This window comes from Cebus imitator, unplaced genomic scaffold (genome assembly GCF_001604975.1).
Source record: "Cebus imitator isolate Cc_AM_T3 unplaced genomic scaffold, Cebus_imitator-1.0 Scaffold603, whole genome shotgun sequence".
Taxonomy (NCBI): Eukaryota; Metazoa; Chordata; class Mammalia; order Primates; family Cebidae; genus Cebus; species Cebus imitator.
This window is the reverse complement of record NW_016107918.1, coordinates 445,151-459,518: the sequence shown is the minus strand read 5'-3', so window position 1 is coordinate 459,518 and position 14,368 is coordinate 445,151. Positions and strand designations below refer to the sequence as shown.

The window sequence follows — 14,368 nt, the reverse complement described above, 5'->3', positions numbered from 1 at the left end:
CCGCGCGCGCCGGCGCCGGAGACGCGGCCGAGGGAGGAGGGCGGGCGTTTCCCCCGCGCCGCGGCTGCGGGGCCGGAGACTGCAGAGCCCGGGGACCCCCCACCGCCTCCGCACCCGAGGCCGCCGCGACTGCCCGGGCGGCGCGCGCAACCGGAGAATCCCGTCCGCGCCCGGGGCGGGGGGCGAGGCGGGGCGCTGACGTCACTCCCCTCCCCCGCCGCCGCCGGGAGGGAGGGAGGGAGGGAGGGAGGGAGCGGGGAACGGGGCGGCGAGGCTCCGCAGCCGCAACTCTTGCACTCGGCGTCTGGCTGCCCGGGCGCGTCCTGACAAACTTGGCCGCTCCCGGGCCCCCGCGCCGGCCCCGCGCGCTCCATTCTCGCCTCCGTTCGGCGCTTAAGATTGCCCGGGTCGGGAGCCTCCGGAGATGCGGCCGCCCGGGTCCCGGCTGCACGGACGGTGGCACTCGGGGTAGGGACGCGCTGAAGATCCCGGGGAGGCAAAGTTGGAGCTTCACACCCGGCTCCTAACGCGGATCCACGTCGCGCGGGGGGTGCGGAGCTGCGGGGACTGCAGAGCCCAGCGCCGAGGACTCGGTCAGACCGGTGAGTTCTTTGTTCGAATCCTGCGTGCCCTTTGGCATTGAAGTTTAAACGTGAATGGTACTACGTGGGGTGTGTGGCTCCAGGCGAGTGCGGGGAGCGTGTGCGTCCTGCGGGCTCTCCGCTCGCGGAGCTGCGCATCCCTCTGAAAGATTCGCAGGAATTCGTAAAATGCATCCAGAGCACTGTTCAGAAGAACTTGAGGAGCGATGCTGTTTGTGCATTATTTTGAATGTAACTTATTATAGCAATGGTGCCCGGGGCGGGTGCACCGGGGCCGCGAGATCTGCAGGGGCGCAGCGCCCTCTAGTCCGGGCACCTGGCGCGGCGCGCTCCTTGCTGGGTTCTGCGCGGAGGCGAACCTGGACCTCCCCGGCGCTCGGCTTGCTCACCCCAGTCTTCACTGGCCACCCGCCCGGGCCCGTTCTTTATATGATTTACGAAAATCAGCTTGGGAGGACTGGATGCAGAGGCCGTGCTGGAGGAAAGCGTTTTGTTTTGGGAACCGTCCCCCAACCCCCTCCCTAATTTCCCAGAGCCTTCGGGGACCGGGTTTTTAGGGAGGGTCGATTATTTAAAGAACAGATGTGGAAGCTGAACCACATTTCTCTCTCATTTGAAAATAATTCGATGGTAGATAGCTAATAGGCACGTCCGTTTCGCTCTGGTGGCGCTTACGGATCGGTAGCGTCGTGGCAGAGCCGAACTCTGAAATCTCCATCCCTGGCTCTCGGCGGCGCCTGCGGCGACGAAGTGCAACTTCTTTCAGGCAGTTAGATTTCTCAGGGGGGCTGGAAAATCTGGATTCCGAAACAGTTGTAAAACATCTAGTAAGCCCTAGTAAGCGTTATAATTTATTAATGATTGATACTTTTCTCCAGGAATTCTTTTGTGCCATTTAAAAAAAATCCCGTGCTTTTGTGTCAGGGAAGGGTATCTTGTACTTTTTACTGTTTTTCTTTCCCCTTTTAGCACCACTCCCGCTCCCTCGCCCCCAGGAAACGACTCGAGTTCCGGTGTGGTTGGGTTTTGCCTAGAGTTAGAAATCGGCTAGCGGCAAAAGCCGGTTGGGCTTGGAGATCAGGTCACCCGCTTTCGAGGTGTTCCATGTATGAAATTGACCTGTAACTCCAGAAGCACTTGGAGCAATGATGGCCGTGGCAAACACGTCTCTGGATGATGGCGTTCGTGTTTGCTGGATGTGTGAATCGGTGTGTATTCTAACTGGTGGGCAGGGAATATAACATAGAGCTACCAACCGGCACACTCACCCTGCAGGCATTATTTTTCCTTCCCAGCCATCACCTGCTAGAAACCTTTATTTTTTTCCCCCAGTCACCTTTAAGATGACTTAAAAGGTGACTGCGTTAACTTTGAACCAAGGAAATTCCTTCTTACACTTGACTGCCCCGCCGTTCTCCTCCCCGCCTCGCTCCCTCCACGGGTCCCAGGGAAATCGGATCTCTTTGTCTTCCCAGTGTTAAAATGTCTGAGTCCCACAAACTTTCCGAGGTCAAGTCCGCCCTCTAGTCCGGGCTGCGTCCAGCGCCTGGAGCCCTCCGGGCTTTGGCCGAGTCCGCCCAGCGCCGAGCCCGCCGCTGGAGTTCTGCCCGCGCCGGGGATGGGCTCCACGCCGGAGACGCGCAGGCTGGGCGCCCGGCGCGGGGAGTTCTCGGAGCCGGCGTCTGGGCGCCGAGGCTTGCCCTCTGCCTAGGAACGTGCAGTTGTCGGCCTGGGGTCAAGCTTTGCGGGTCCCTGGGGCCGACTCCCGGGCTAAGAAGCCCGCGGGACGCGGCGGGGGCCTTTTGTCCCACAGGCCTGGGCGCCGGGGGTGTCCGCGGGGGAGGCCAGCGCTTGCAGCCGGCGGCGGGGAGGGCCTGGGGTCTAACTTGGCACGAAAAGGTTGCGGGGAAAGCGTTTCCATTTTCTGGGGACTCCGTGTGGATGGAAGGAGGAAGCAGAGGCCGACCTGGCTGCATTCCTTTGGAGACCTGGAGGGCGGCTTCAGGCCACCAAAGCGCCGCGGACCCGGAACCGCGCCATTCAAACGCAGATTCGGGGACTCCCCGAGGGCTCCAAAGCCGAAGGGCTGCCTCTGCGAGGCTCTCTCTTTAGGCCCCAGCTTTTTTTTTTTTTGAGCTCCGCTAACGTTTCCCTTTCCTGGCGGGCGCATTCCCGTGTTCCTTGCACCGCGCCTGTGGCTGCCGGTGACTAACCTGGGCCGCCCTCCCCCTCCGCGCCGCGCGAGACCACCCCGGGCGCCCTCTAGCCTCCCAGCTCGGAGCTGGCGTTCGCAGGGACGGGGCTCTTCGGCGTGGCCGGACCCGCGGGCCCCGAACCCGCTGCGGGGGAAAGTCTGCTCGAGTTTCCGCGCCCGAGAAACGAGCGCCGGCGCCGGCGGGCGTGGCCGGGGCGGAGGGATCCGGCGGGAGGGGAGGGTGAGGCGCCGGCGCCGAGCTGGACGGCCGGGAGCCGGGGCGGGCGCGGGGAGCCGGGGGCAGGCGCGGGGTGCGGGGCGCGGGGCGCGGGCGAAGGCGAAGGCACTATGCGGACGCGCGGCCTGGGCGAGGCTCCCGGCAGGCCCGGCCCCCACTCGGGGGCGCGCTGAGACGGCGGGTGAGCGCCCCGAGAACGCCGTCACCACTTGGGGCCAACTTTGGGTGAGTTAGGTGGGGCGCGGGCCGGGGCGCGCTGCGCGCTGCGATGCCGGATCCGTGGGTGCCCGCCGGGTCCCCGGTTCGGGCCCTGGCGCTCCCGAAAACGGATGAGCGCGCGAGCTCCCGGAGGTGGCGTGACTCGGTCCTTCCCACTTGCGAAGTTCGGCGCTGGCGGCGGGTCCCGGCAGCGGAGCGGGAGGAGGCGGCCGCGCGAGGCCGGTGCGGAGCCATTGCTGGGGTCCCATCCTTGCTGGCGCGCCGCCTTCCCTCCGGGAGCTCGCCGGGCCGCGGCGGCCTCGCGGTCTCCTGGCTCATCCCGCCGTCCGCGAAGGACCTGTCGCTGAGCGTGCCCGCGCGGGAGCCCTGGGTCTCGGGGTCCCTGGGTCCCTGAGTCCCTGGGTCCCTGGGTCCCTGGGTGTTTGCGCCCTGCAGGAGCGCTGCCCCGCGGTGCAGAAGCAACCGGTGGACTGCGGGCGAAGGGCTGCGAGGTCACATTTCGGAGCCTAGCATCTACACAATGTGCGATTTGTCTTCTCTGCAGAAGAAACTTTTAAGATCTTTTCAAAAGGCAGAGGTTTTGGTTCTTCATTGCCTTAAACAAAACCTCAAAACCTTGGCGCTTTCTTTCAGAGAGCCAACTTTCTGTTGTGTGTTCGATTTTTTTGTTCCCACTGATGTGAATTTCAAGACTCTGGAAACAAGGACGCATTGTATGAGTTAGGAAAGTAAACTCATAAATATTTTCTATGCAGTTAAGTTTTTTTTTTTTTTTTTTTTTTAAGACAGAGTCTTGCTCTGTTGTCAGGCTGGAGTGCAGCATGATCTCGGCTCACTGCAACCTCTGCCTCCCAGGCTATTCTTTTTTTTTTTTTTTTTTTTTTTTTTTTTTTTTTTTTTTTTTTTTTTTTTTTTTTTTTTTTTTTTTTTTTTCGTGTGTCTGAACTGTGGTTTCATTAAGTGGCTTTTGTTAAGCAATTCCCGGGTGCCTGATAGAGGCGATTTTTTTTTTTTTTTAAACTGGATATTTACAGTGACTTAGTATGAGAAAAGATGGAAAAGAAAATGACCTTCAGTTATTCATTTGTTTTTCAGAAGCAGGTTCTTAATGCCTCATATATTCAGATACAGGTTTCGGTAGTTTAAGAAGGTATCTGCGTGTGGGAATCAGATAATGGTGGTGTTTTTCACACTGTCCTTAATGAGTTTGGTTATGCTGTCCAACACATCTAGTTGTTACAGGGACGTTTGAAAAGGTGTTTCTCCACTTAATAGTTAATTGTGATATTTGTCTTTGCCTTTATGTCCTGGGTGGAGAGCTCTGATTCCACAATTAGAATTATTCCTATGTATTTAAGATGTAAAAATACTGAAAACATTATGTAATTTTTTAAAACAACAATTGGTATAAGCCTTGAGTGATGCTAAACGTGGCCTTTAACAAGCCCCGGGTAAGGTTTGATTTGAATGAGGTTTCCATTTGTATACCCCTTTTTTGAAAAATGTGCACGTTAAATGAGCCAAATTCTTTGGTACTCTGAAAAGAAGTGAGGTTGTCAGAGGACTTTATACAATCATTTTGGGTCGCCTGTATATTCATTTGTCTCTTTTCATTAGTCACTAGAAGTAGTATCTCTGTTGGGCTCTCATTATGTTAGTAGATCATTTAAATCCATGGTCTGGTCAGTTACCTAAAGAGAATCTTTAAAAATTACACACAAACTAATTCTGCTTTCATTGCCTTTACCATCCTCTACCTTTCTAGTGCCTTTACACTTCGCTTTGAGGCCCCTTTGAAGCAGATGTTTCTTTGAATGTTCGTGGTGGATAGGCTCTTAGAGATTATGTTTTAATGCTTTACCCACTTGCTTTCCACGCAAGTTTGGCTGATTTTACGTAGAATCAATAAGCCACATCAAATTAGTACATTATTATTGCATTAAATTCTGTCTCAGTGGCATAATTTGTAGCCTAAAGGACCTGATTTAATAGCAGGGAGCCATAAGTCTAGATGTGCTGTTTTATCTTTATGAGTAGGGACTTGCAGTGGATACGTGTTCTTTTGACCAAATTACACAGAAGTTGAAGCCAAACTCTTATCTTTTGGTCTCACTTAATTGTTCAATTTGCAAGTGTTAATTATCCCTAAAACACTAGAGAAGAGTTTTTGAAATGAGTGATATAGGTCAATTAAAATTAGGAAGTTGCCATATCTGAGGGGAACTTTTCATTTCAAAAATATATTCTGATGAGGAATCCGCATATTTTACTTTTTCAAGTTTTTAAAACCATCTTTCTTTTTTTGTAAGTCCCAGATTTAAATACATTGCTTGAATTCGTACTTAATTCTAAGGGTTCATTATGTATGTGAAGACAAGTCTGTAAAGTAGTAATAATAAAGTCTTCTATGTACTGCTTAGGAAAATCAGTCATTATTTAATCTACATCCTTCATAGAATATTAAAGTTAGAGCTTCATGATACTCTGCAGCACGGACACTCATCTGGTGACTTCTTTCTGAGCTGCTGGAAATGAGCTCTCTACCGAGCAGCCATCTGCAGTGTTGTTCCTGGCCTGGTGGTTGTGCTTGGGTTTTCTGTTAATTTGCGAAGGAGGCGTGTTTTATTTTCCTGTGTTATCCCTCTCTATATGTTCTCCCCTACACAGTCTTACCTCCCATTCCCGCTCTTCTGTCCACCCACCAATCAAACAACAGTGGACCTCCTCTGCGTCAAACATTGGACCAGACGCAACATCTAGTGCTGAGCAATCATGTTTCCTGCCCTCAAGCAGCTTGTAGTCCAGTGAGGGAGAGGACAAGTGAACAGTCTCTTATAGACCAGTGTGGTAAGAGATCCATTCAGGTCAAGGTAGTCCACGGCAGCACCTCAGTGAGCTGGGGAATCTGGGGCAGGTGGATTTAGGATAAGGTGAGTTCTGAGGGACGCCTGAATTGGAAGGGAGCAATTCAAGCAGAGGAAATGATGTGTGCAAAACAAGTTATAGAAAGCATAGTGTGGCTTGTGGTGTGATGAGTGGAGAGCAAGTCTGGAGACCTCAGCATACCGTGTGATCTTCGGAAAAGGATTAGCTTCTCTCTTCGTCTAGGTGGAACGTAGATAATCTTGACTGTGACTTAAATCATCTCATTAAGTGGAGGATTATTTTTTATGAGGCAGAAGTTAAGGAGAGAGAAAAAGAAGGAAATGTTAAAGAGAAAGGTGAAAATAGACAAGCTGTATGTGAGGAGCGGAGGGTAAGAACAGAAGAATCTTTGGAAGGGACGAGGTGGAGATGTTCCGTTGGTTTAGAGCCTGCACCACTAGGTGTTGTTACTGGCTCAAGACAGCTTGGCTGCTGGACGTGTTGCTGGTCTGTGGGAAAGTATACCTATTTGGTTTGAAATAAGCAGCAGTGTTGGGAAATTAGATTAGGAAATTAGGTAGAGGTCAGATTGTCAAAGATCTTTAATACAAGGTTAAGAAGAATATACTTAGCAGGCTCAGGGGAAATATTGAATACTTTCAAACCAGGGAATAATGTCACAAAGAAGTTTGAATAGGTTGTCTGAGGTGGGGGGCAGAAAGCAGGAATGCCGAAAGACTGTGGGAATACCGTATGTGAGCAAATACACATACGAACTAGGTGGTAGAGCAGAAATGCAAAGGGAACAATTTTGAGAAATTGAGAAAGAAAAAAATGTGAAGGCTGGACGACTTCTGAGACCTGAAGGTTTGAGAGGGAGGAGGCTGTAAAGATTTTAGTCCGTCCTTCAGTTTCTCAAATACATGAGTCCAAAGGATCAGGCAGGTTCCTCGAATTCCCGCAGTTGATTAGTGACAGAGCTGCAGCGAGGTTCCAGGCTCCACGTGTGATGTTCTCCCAACCCCTTCCTTTGTGTTTGTCTTGCTAGTTTGCAAACTTGGTTGATTTGGGAAGTGGCGAGATTGGAAGATACACGGGAAGAGCTGTTACTTTGCAACGGCCAATGGGTGAAAGTCTGTATAGTCGTCCCTTGGTATCTAAGGGGAATCTGGGGTTTTAGACCCAGATCTGAGGATGTGCAAGTATCTGATATAAAATGAGGTACTATTTGTATTTTTACTGTTTTATTGTTTGTTTATTTTAAAGCTGATCCCAACCTGGGGTTGGTTGGATCCATGGATGCAGAGCTCTCCTGTAGGGAAGGCCAATCATGTAACAGGTTTGACGCTATGTCAGGAGGAGTGTTAGGAGGCACTTGAGAGAGGTTAGAGCTGAAATTGCAGATTTGCTGCACTGATCCTTCATGATTTGAGGCAGAGTGGATGAGATCTTTAAGAGTGGTATGCATGTGGAGGAAGAGTCGGAAGACAGAAGGTTGTAATGCCAGAGTTTTCGGTGAGTCAGCGTAGAGTATAAAAGAGTAGTTGAAGAGAATCAGGAAGATGTAATTCATTTTTCATACCTGTGCATTGCTTCTTTGTTTCTGGGGACTCTGTGACCCTGTGAAGGATCAGGAGTGTTGGGGAGGGGAGTGAGTAGTGTCAACGGTGACGTGAAGTCAAGGAGGATGAGCGCTGAGAAAAGGTCACTGGCTTGGCATTAGCTTGGTGATGCCATAACAGCTGTTCCGCCAGGGTGGACTGCAGGACCTCTGTGGAGCCGCGTTTAGCGGACAGGAGTTCTGAGGAAGTCAGCAAAGCTCCTTTTCCTGAACTCTTTGCCAGTATAGGAAAAGAACAAGGGTGTTCGTTTGAAAGAAGCAAAGGTTTGATTGAAGTTTATTTTTAAAATTTATTTATTTTTTTCGAGATGGAGTCTCGCTCTTTTACCCAGGCTGGAGTGCAGTGGTGCGATCTCAGCTCACTGCAACCTCTGCCTCCTGGGTTCAAGCAGTTCTTCTGCCTCTGCCTCTGGAGTAGCTGGGGCTACCGGCGCCAATCACCACGCCTGGTTAATTTTTGTATTTTTTTGTAGATATGGGGTTTCGCCATATTGGCCAGGCTGGTTTTGAACTCCTGACCGCAGGTGATCCGCCCTCCTTGGCTTCCCAAAGCGCTAGGATTACAGGGGTGAGCCACCGCGCCGGACAAGTTTATTTTTAACAAGGGGAAGAACAGAACCTGTGTGTGTATGGATTCAGCACTAGGTGTCAGGAGTGGGAGGAGCTGCGGAAGAGGCAGGATTTTATGACATTGGAATATCTTTATTTGCTGCTAGGGTGGGTGGCATCTCTTCTTGAGGTGAAGAGAACATTTTAAGGAGAGGAGGGAAGATGAAGGACTTTTCTCCCCGAAGATTTCCGTTTTCTTGCTAAACATGGAACATTCACTTTGCTGGTCCATCATTTAGAGAAGGGTTGACCGGAATCTAATTATACAGGGAGCCCAGTTCAACCTATAAAATAAAGGCTTACCAACTTGGGAGTGGAGGAAGTGGCCAGTGTTGATTACCGGTTTCTCTGCCAAAATGTCATTTAAACTACTTCTCTTTGTGGAGAAAAATACATTAGATGAGATGATCTCAACTCACAAGAGGTAAACAGTCTGTTTATTGAGCGTCTTCTTGGGCAAGGTTTGTCCTGGAATGGGGATGAGGAGAATGTGCTTGGAGGATAAGGAATATGTAGAGAGGGGAAAGAGAATAGCGCAGAAATGCCTCACCCTGCCAGGAATAGACACACAGCCACGATTACCCGTCCTGTCTTGTAGGTCCCGGCGGCACAGAACAGCTGCTACCAGTCATCTTCGTAGGGCCAACAGACACGTTTTGGAGGTTCATGTAGATACGTAGCTTTTATATAGAGGCTGCTTAAAAAATAGGACATCTGTGTAACTTTGTTAAGGGCAGGAACCCTTCAGGAATCTTATTTTGGATTGATTAAAGCATGTCCATGCTGAAGTTTTCTGAAAAAGTCAGATTGTAGTTCCACACTGTCACTATCAGTAAAGACCATTCCCGGGGTTAAACTGGAAGCAGTTGTTGATCATCAGAAGGCAATATTTAAATTACGTCTTGCTAGAGTTATCAGATTTTCCCCAGTCAAAGCTTACAACATATAAGTGGAATTAGCTAAGTAATTAAACAACACATACCAAGCCTAAGCCCGCTGCTCAATTTCTCGGGTCATATAGCTTCCCCTGTTCATACTGAAAATCATATCATATGAAGATGGGTGGCGAAGAATTAGTATGCACCCAGAATATACACAGGACCTACTCATTAGTGTTTCAGTGTAACAATGAAAGCTTTTAAAAGTACTGACGTGGCTAGGATAATTGAACTAGAAAAATTGAGAGGTTTTTTTCCTGTTAAAATTATCTGGAATGTCTGAAATTTTAGAAATTATTAAACATTTAATATACAGTAAATATATATATTTTTTAAAGCCATTTACCCTGGGCACGGTGGTGCACGCCTGTAATCGCAGCACTTTGGGAGGCAGAGGTGGGTGGATCACTTGCAGCCAGGAGTTCGAGATCAGCCTGGCCAGCATGACGAAACCCTGTCCCTACTAAAATAAAATTAGCTGGGCATGGTGGTACACGCCTGTAGCCCTAGCTACTTGGGAGGCTGAGGCATGAGAATCACTTGATCCCGGAAGGCAGAGGTTGCGGTGAGCCAAGAATGCACCACTGTGCTCCAGTCTAGGTGACAGAGCAAGACTGTCTCACAAAAAAGGTAACTTACAATTCATAATCTCTTGACAACTTCGTGACATTGCTTTTAAAATGTCTTTGCCTGCCAGGCACAGTGGCTCACGACGGTAATCCCAGCATTTTGGGAGGTCGAGGCAGGTGGATCACTTGAGCTCAGGAGTTCCAGACCAGCCCCGGCAACATAGTGAAACCCCATCTCTACAAAAATACAAAAAATTAGCTGGGCATGGTGGTTCGCCCAGCTACCCTGCAGGCTGAGATGGGAGGATCACTTGAGCCTGGGAGGTTGGTGCTGCGCGCTGCGCTTCAGCCTGGGAGACACAGCAAGACGCCATCTCAGGAAGAAAAAATGCTTCCAATTTAGATATCTTTAAAAAACGCTTTAAAATGTGACACTAAACTGAACTTGGAATTCTAAATTTCAATAATGAGTTAAATTTTGCTGCTGCTTTCACCATGTTGATAGAAAATGAGAGTGGAGAAGAGCATGCTGAGGAGAGCACAGAGTTCTCAACGTTAATAATTTCGTGTTTTTACCATAACATGTGGAATGAAAAGTTTAATAGGAGATGGTAGTTTACTTTGCACTACCAGGTTGCATCTGGAGTGTTTTCTTCAATTCTGGATGCTGCACACTGAACTGACTTCAGGAAAAATAGAACAGTGAATAGGCTAAACAGCATGTCATGTGAGAAATAATTTATTATGTGTGATTGTCATCATAATGATGAAAAGAACTGAGTACTAAGTGCTTTACGTGCATTTTCTCATTTAGTTCTCACAACGTTTTGCCTGTGAGGCAAGTACTATAAAAAAAAAAAAAAAAGGAAAAGTTTAATAATGTTCCCCTGTTCATAAAGGGCTAGAGTGACTACTTGTGCTTTTAAGAATTGTTGACTTTGCAATAAATATACAGCATTATAAACCGTTCTGTTATTAAGATATATGCACACGTATGTTCATAGCGGCAGTGTTTACAACAGCAAAGACCAGGAACCAACCCAAATGCCCATCAATGATAGACTGGATAAAGAAAATGTGGCACGTATACACCATGGAATACTATGCAGCCATAAAAAAGAATGAGTTCGTGTCCTTTGTAGGGACGTGGGTGAATCTGGAAGCCATCATTCTCAGCAAACTGACACAAGAACAGAAAACCAAACTGTTTTCGCTCCAAACCACATGTTCTCGCTCATAGTTGGGTGTTGAACAATGAGGACAAGTGGACACAGGGAGGGGAGCATCACACACTGGGGTCTATTGGAGGTGGGGAGGTTGGGGAGGGATAACATCGGGAGAAATGCCTGATGTAGGTGACGGGGGGATGGAGGCAGCAAACCACCATGGCATGTGTGTACCTATGCAACAGTCCTGCAAGATCTGCACATGTACTCCAGAACTTAAAGTGCCATAAAACAAAATAATATATATAGCATTTAACAGCGTTGATGTGCTGTGTGATGCAGTGACCCACAGAATGTCCTGTCTCTGTGGCATGTGAAACCCACCTTGAGACCTGAGCCTGAGGCCATCTGCATACTTGAATCTATGCAGTTACCTTCTCAGCACAGGGGCCGTGCTCTGTTTTGTGAAGAATGTGCGGTCACAGTCATTGAAGCATTTTACATGAAGGTCTCCCTAATGAAGACTAGGAAGACATTCTGATTTTTACTGTAAAAGTTATTTTTCTCCTGTATTTATAGATTTTTCAGAGATCTGTGCTAAAAGTATTTAAGCTTTGGACTGAGAGCCCTCCCTCAAGGCTGAACTAAGTAAACACTCTTTGTTTTTGCTTTGGAAAATGCATTTTAGAAATCCTAAATCACAGTGAGTTTAAGTAGTGTGATCACCTTCTAAATATCAAACAAATATAGCCCTTGGCTTGGATGGTCTTTGGAGTTTAATTTCCATAAGCATGGAGTCTAGGTGATAAGGTCGGTTTTAGATGAAATGGTGTTTGAGTCTTTCCCGCTTTCAGCTGTCCTGTTTGTTTTGCAGAAGAGTCAGAGCCATTGTTTTGATCAGGGTGGCTTTCATAGTAAAACCTGAGTTCATGGTTCTTGCTTACATTACTGCAGGGTTCACAGTATCTCCCCAAAGTATATTTTTTCATTTAATAATTTATTCTAATCACAGTAGCATTCTGTTAGCCAAGTTTGCAGAGTATATTCAGGGTTTTCAAAGGTCTCAGTTATGAATGTGGTCCACAAGTCGTGTGTCCCATGAGAACTGGTGAGTAGGATGTGGAAGGTAAGTGGGTATTTGGGAATCCAGTTGGGGATGAGTGGGTGGATGCGGTGGGACGGAGCACCTGGGACACCACGGGGAGAGGACAGCCATAGCACGCTGAGGTGCTGGGCATGCACCATGTGTCTGGGGGGATGGAAGGACGCCAGAACCTTACAGCAGGGGGATGGGTGGGGAGCAGCATGGCACATTGGGGAGTGTTTGTGGGCTGGCTCCAGGTCAGGCTTCAGGGCTGCACAAATGTATTTATTTACTTACTGTTTCTTGCCACACCGCTGCATCTCGGTTCCCTTTCCTACCTCAGGGGCCGCCCTGTCCCCGTCAGGCCCTCCCACTTGGGCCCTTCAAATCTCGGAGCTCTTTCTTGGATTTTTTCTCTTCTGCATGCTCTCTTCCTTGGTGGTCTCTTTCAGTTTTGTGGTTTAAATGCCATCTTTCGTATTCTGACAACTCGTTTGTTTCCGCAGGCCGAAGTCTCCCACCTGTCTGCCTGCCCACTCGCAGTCTTTGCTTGGGTCGCTGGTCACCTGTCCAAAGTGACCTCCTGCTGTGCTCTCCGGGCTGTTCCTCCTCCTGTGTCCGTCTCGGTTCCTGGCCCGCTTCTTCCCTTTGCTCAGCAGGCTTGGCATCTTCTGTGGTACCGCTGGCTCCTCCTTTCCCTCCTGCTCCCACTCCCGGGCCTCAGTGAATCTTGAAGTAGATTCAGAATCGAGCCTCGCCCGGCCCCACTGTGTCCTCACCGGCCGGCCCTCCACTGTGCTGTTGGCCACAGCCCCCAGCCGCTCTGGTCGCCCATGGGCTTTTCTGTTTTACTTAGACCAAGGCATTCCTCTGTTCAGAATCATCTGGGGAGTTTCTCATTTGATTTATAGTAAACTCTAAAAATCATCCTTTATCCATGAGTCCACACTGATCTTAAGATTCAGGCCGGGTGCAGTGGCTCACACCTGTCATCGGAGCGGTTGGGAGGCTGAGTTGGGTGGATTGCTTGAGCATGGGTATTTGAGACCAGCCTGGGCAACATGTTGAAACCCCATCTCTACAAAAAAATACAGCGATGAGCCAGGCTTGGTGGTAGTCTGTGAGTATCTGAAATTCTGTCCAAATCTGTAGGCACACCTGTAGTCCCAGCTACTGGGGAAGCTGAGATGGGAGCCTGGCAAGGTCAGGGCTTCAGAGGGCTGTGGTCGGGCCACTGTACTCCAGTCGGGGTGAGCGGGTGAGACCCTGCCTCAAAAAAATTGAATAAATACATAAATGGGGGAAATTAGACAAATCAGCTTCATAGAATAATGCGAAATATTTTGGGTAATACCTCTTAAGCGTGGGCTGCATGTAGTGACTTCCTTACAAAGAATACCGTTCAGGAACGGGGTGAAAGTAACTTACTGTGAAGAAACCTGATAGACACTACGTCAGTCACGTGGTTAGGATCCGTGTCAACGTCGATAAATGGGGTTGATTTTATCCCTTGATGTGGTGTGATGGAAATGGCAGTCTGCCTCTGTGGATTTCCTCCTGAAAGCATAACCCCAGTCTAATCACGAGAGAAACATCTGATTGAGGGGCAGCCTACGAAATACCTGACTAGTACTTCTTGAAACGCTCAAGATCATTAAAAGCAAGGACGGTCTGAGAAACGTACATTCCAGAGGAGCCTTAGCAGGCACGGCAGCTAAATGTAAGGGCGTGTCTTGGATGGGATTCTGGGATGGAGAGAGGGTCTTGGTAAAATCTGAGCAAATCTGAGTCAAGTACATGGGCTGCAGTGGATGAGGATGCATAGGTACTGGTTCGTTACTTGTATCAAGTATAATGTACTGAGTGAGATGTTAACAGTAGGGGAAGCTCTCTTCACAACTTTTCTGTAAGTCTAAAAGCATTCCAGAATAAAGTTTATTTTTAAAAAAGAACCTGCTTCGTGACAAGTTCTCTCCCAGGATGTGCCCGGCCTTACCTGTCCCACAGCCTCTGTGCTCCAGCCACATGGCCTCTTTCCTGCTTCCCGAGTCTAGTGCTTTTGCGCTGAGGGTGACTTCGTGCTCTGGAGGATGTTTGGCCGTGTCTGGAGAGACAGATGTTTTTAGTTATCACAACCGGGTGATGAGGGCGATGCCACAGGCCTCTAACTGGTGGGGACCGGGAGTGACACTGAACACTCTGCATTGCCCCAGAGAATCCAAGAGCTTCAGCCCAGCGTGTCGCTAGTGTAAGCCCTGACCCT

At 49.3% G+C, this 14,368-nt stretch overlaps 1 protein-coding gene across 7 annotated transcripts in view; it reads left to right on the top strand.

The window, feature by feature from the left end:
• The first annotated feature begins 273 nt into the window (after positions 1-273).
• FAT1 (FAT atypical cadherin 1) overlaps positions 274-14,368 on the top strand; it is a 142,324-nt gene continuing 128,229 nt past the window's right edge. For all 7 annotated transcript variants that reach the window (XM_017516784.1, XM_017516780.1, XM_037734320.1 and 4 more), the window contains exon 1: positions 274-602. The gene's annotated coding sequence lies outside the window, so the exon portion shown is untranslated. The remainder of the gene's footprint in view (positions 603-14,368) is intronic.